This window comes from Thunnus albacares, chromosome 16 (assembly GCF_914725855.1).
Source record: "Thunnus albacares chromosome 16, fThuAlb1.1, whole genome shotgun sequence".
Classification (NCBI taxonomy): domain Eukaryota; kingdom Metazoa; phylum Chordata; class Actinopteri; order Scombriformes; family Scombridae; genus Thunnus; species Thunnus albacares.
Genome location: NC_058121.1, coordinates 21,220,921 through 21,225,699, shown reverse-complemented (window position 1 = coordinate 21,225,699; position 4,779 = coordinate 21,220,921). Strand labels below are relative to the sequence as shown.

General features: G+C 37.5%; 1 long non-coding RNA gene across 1 annotated transcript; it reads right to left on the bottom strand.

Annotated features, from left to right (window-relative positions):
- Nucleotides 1–466: 466 nt before the first annotated feature.
- Nucleotides 467–3,587, bottom strand: LOC122999367. The gene is made up of 3 exons (XR_006407702.1): nt 3,068–3,587; nt 2,292–2,444; nt 467–828 (listed from the first exon to the last, which is right to left on the bottom strand). It is a non-coding gene; the product is annotated as an uncharacterized LOC122999367 (long non-coding RNA).
- Nucleotides 3,588–4,779: the final 1,192 nt, after the last annotated feature.

Below are 4,779 nucleotides of genomic sequence, written 5' to 3'. Positions count from 1 at the left end.
CAGAATTATCTGTCAACCAGTCAAGAATTACTGCTGTCACTGGTGCCGAGGAGCTCAAAAAGACAAAAACAAAAATGTTAACTGCCAAAGAAAACAAAATAAGGAGTGTGTGAGTAACTGTCTGATAGACAAGCTACAAAAATGTGGGATCTTCATTTTGCTTTAATGGTATTATTTCACTTTTACAAGAAGAGGCTTCAAGAATGAGGACTCTCCTCTTCTTTAATAATATTAATAATATCTCAGGGGAACTTCCCCAGAGTGAATGTGTGTTGTATCCTCAAAAAGTTTTTTTTTCGTCCATAAAACGGGTGTTAGAGAAGGGGAAGTCATCTTATAATCAGGGTCGTCTCATGTTACAGGAATATTTTTGTGTTCCAAGTTGAGTGACAAAGACAAAGAGTGACCAGAGACAGTACAACTGTAAAGAAAATCAGTATATTGAATCAGTATATTCGTAGACATTTATTTTAATATTCACATATGAGCTACACAGTCCCACCAGATGTCAGTTTAATGCAATCAAAAACAACAGTCCTGCAACAAAAACTAGCTTTGTGAAGCTTAAAAGGTTGGATTTTGGTTGGGACTGTGTCAGAGAGGTGTTGATTTAAGTCCATGGAAATTGCGGGGGCTGCAGTTTTGCTAATGTAGTATTGGATTGCATTACCTCCCCCCCAAACATTATCACTCCTTCATGAACCCATTGTGTCCACAAAGTCATGCACAAGCCCCCGTGTGTCCTGCCCCCTATCTGACAGTCCTGCCTGCCCATAGTAAATCGTTTCTGAGTGGGACTGATTCCAAAGGCCCTCGGTCAAGACTGTGCTGCAGATGAAATGGATAAAGACTATGAATAGAGATCACATTTCCTCCAAGCAAGAGCATGACACACAGATACACGGTGCTAGGAGAAAATCCATAAATGCAAATGGTGTTTTGGATGCACTGTGGTGGCTGCAGGACACAAGGAACTTCATATTATAGCTCAACGAGCTCATTGGATCACGAACAGCCGAGTGGGTGCTGCATTGATTTCTGGCAAATGCCTTGATGTTGACTTGCTTATTCCAGGGCTTTTTGGGGGGGGGGGGGTAATGGGGGGGGGTGTCATGTCTTTTTACTGATGCAAATTTTTATTTTATTCTGTACAACACCAAGCAGGAATTGACATAGTGCAGGAGGGAAGACTGAAATTGACATTATTATTAACATACCTATTTTTCAATTTTCTATCTGAGTCAGTAAAGGAGAAATAATTTCAACTTAAAATGAGATGACTGACCTTCAGCAGTCTTGTAAGTAAAAATAAGTTAACACACTATTAGCACAAAGAAACCAATTATCTAAGCGTAATGTTTAGTGTGTGTGTCAGATGTATGTGTGATCTAGTGGAAGCACTGGACGCTATAGTTCTTCCATGTTAATTATCCACTAATCATAAATATACATGACCCATTGGCATTTTGAAGCATGAGATTTTCTGAACCTAGCTAAACACATTATATCATCATTCAACACCCTATCTAGCCCCAGACAACTCTAATGTTGGCAAATTGCCTCCATAGTGGACTGCACTGTGGTGAAGATACACTTATGAGTGTATTTTTACCCCCAGCAAGAACATGACACACAGCGCTAGGAGAAAATCTATAAATGCAAATAATGTTGTGTTTATCGTGGTAGCTACTGAACAAGAGGATCTTCATATCGAAGTACAATAAGCTAACTGGTTGATGCACAGTCCAGTGGGTTTCACATTGATTTCTGAGAAATATCTGAGTAGATGTTGATGTTCTTGTTCCAGGGCTGTTGTTGGTTGGTTGTTCTGCTTTCCTGACTTTAAGCTAACTTGCTATTATTCCTGCGCCCACACCAAACTGCAGATCAGTATGTAGGTGGATCAGAATACTTGATTCAACTGGCACAGTTTTTTGGAGAACAGTTTCAAAAAAGCATCAGTCAGAGGTAAATAAATAATAGAACAAAATAAATGTCAAACGAGGACACTGGCCAGTTCTCTTTCTTGTCTTGCATTTGTAACATCTGCTAACAGCATCAATATTGAAACTGGATGATAAACCAACAACACCAATCAAATACACAGCACTGAAAGATGACACGACTTTGGATATACACCATTAAAAAGACAACACCAGGACAAGGATCGTAATTTCAATGAGTGAGTAAAATTGTGGGACTGACAAAAGCAGAATAATTGCCGCTAATTTTGGTTTTCTCTCACATAATGACTTTTAAACAGTGTCATTAAAGTAATTGAAGGGTCTTACCTGCAGTAAGAAGTACACAAAATGGAGCTGAACACTGGCACCAGATCAGCTCCCACCCTGCTGACCAGCTCGTCATCCCCGGGGACAGATCGGCTGCCCGTCCAGCTACCTCGCTGCTCTGTACCATCAAACCAGCCCGCTGCTCAATTCAGTCTCAAATCAGAAGACAGAAAGGTGTTTGTTAGTTAGTGTAGTGTTTTGTTGGGCTACCTTGCTACTTAGTGGATAAATAGCTCACTATCTATATTACCCATATGTTATGAGACAGTGTAGCAGTGGTGGAAGAAGCATTCAGATACTTTACTCAAGTAAAAGTACCAATACAGCAATGTAAAAATACTCCATTACAAGTAAAAGTCCTGCATGCAAAATCCTACTTAAATAAAAGTATTAAGTAAATATTAGCAGTAAAATGTACTTAAAATATTAAAGTAAAAATAATGATTTGGTCCCACTGATATATTAATATATATGACATCATACTGAAGCATCATTGTGTAAGCAGCATGTTACTGTTGTAGCTGCTGGAGGTGGAGCTAGTGTGAACTACTTTATATACAGTTATATATTCGGATATTGTGAATCACCTCATTAGTTTGTTCTCCTACACAGGTTTATTTAATTTGCATTCAACTACACCCAAACAATTAACACCACACAGGTTGTTTGATTTGGAATCTGTTTATTAACTTCTAACCTTACAGTGTTTTATATGGAGTGCGCACCACTTTAGGGTTACACAGGCAATTTTCTTATATTAATTATTCGTTTCTTACCATGGTTGTTGGGGGACGTCCTGTCCTGGTGGAGCAAAAGGTGTGCCTGAAAGCTGTGGACTTTTAAATACTGGAGCAGCCTCATCAGGTCGAACCATGTGCTGCCATGTCATAGGGGGGATTTGGGTTTAGTTAGTTTTGCTTTGTATTTATGGTGTCCATATTGTCAACCCTTTTTTATGTTATTTGGTTTGGTCAAGCCACTATATATGTTTCCTTGTGTCATTGTATTAGGTCAGTTTGTTCAGTTAATGTCTTTTTTGGTCGTTGTTATATTGGGTATAGTTATATTTTGTTGACCTCTTTTATAGGTCTAGTTATCATATTCTTGGTTTGTAATGTTTTTTGCGTTTTTTAGGTAAATAAAAACCTATTTTACCATCTACAGCTCTTGTTTCCTCATACCTCACTGCTTGGTCCCTAACATTCATCATATTATCTAGTGTATATTATTCTTGTTTCTTCATTATTGCATGATACTTGAGAATATGTAAAATACTTATTCATGCTAGAATGAAAAACTTTAGATGTATCCATAAATCTTATTGTTTATTATATAAACCTGTACAGAGAGCTAATGGGTGGCTCAGTGGCATGCTTAAAAGAGACAGGTTCCACATATATTATATCATCCAAATTCCCTCTTTGATGTTATCCCTGTCTTCACCACATCAATGGAGGATACTCAACCCAGCTGACTCTCCTCTTCATAAATGCCCAATTCTCTGAGGAAAGTGATGAAATAATGACTGCTGATGAATGTATTCTTTTTGTTCTTATGCATCATTTATGCATCTTGTCCCGCTTTAGATGTTGTGGTACCTGTGCTGCATCCTATGCCCATTCATGGAACATTTTTTTGTCTTTTTAACAACATAGTCTTCTTGGCATGTATACATTGATTAATGCACATTATTTGAACATAAGGCAACACATGGATGAAAAGCAAATTCCTACTGATATAAATATGTAAAGAATATGAAAATATTGCATTCATGGAGACATACTGCTTGCTAATATTTACTCTAGAAAGTGAAATTATTAGTGTGTAAATTTACAGTGACCTTCACCTTCCAATGCAAAAATAATGCAGCAGAGCTGAAACTGGACTCTGAAAAATTGGCACATAACGTCTTTTAATAAATTAAGCATGATTTGGCCCAACACCTTTGGAATATCTTATGCTCAAGCATTAGTTTACTTATCTTTCACTGGATGGATGACAGCTAAGCTACAATCATGGATTATTTATTGCCACAGTCAATCTTCTCCACATGCATGCATAGGACTGGTGTGGATGCAAAACATGATTAGACAGCCTGATAAATACTTTGGACAGGCCACAACTTTTGCATCATTTTGGTCTAACAGATGTCATCTAAAATGTGTCCAAGTAAAACACTTGCATAAAAAATAAGATCGTCTACTGACCTAAAAATATGCAAAAAGGTCCAAATTAAAGTGCCGCCCTTATTATCCAGAGAAAAAGAAGATGCAATATTTATTACTTCCGTGCTTTGACATGTGGAATAAGACCTCACTAACAGAAGCAATTATCAGTGGACTCGACAACCTAAATGAAGTAAACAATTATGCTTCCATTTTCCTCTGAACAAGTACAGAGAGGAATAATAATTTTAAAAACCCAACACTAGTTCAAACAAAAAAAAAGAAAATGACAAACATACTCAGTGGAGAAAACGATTAAACGC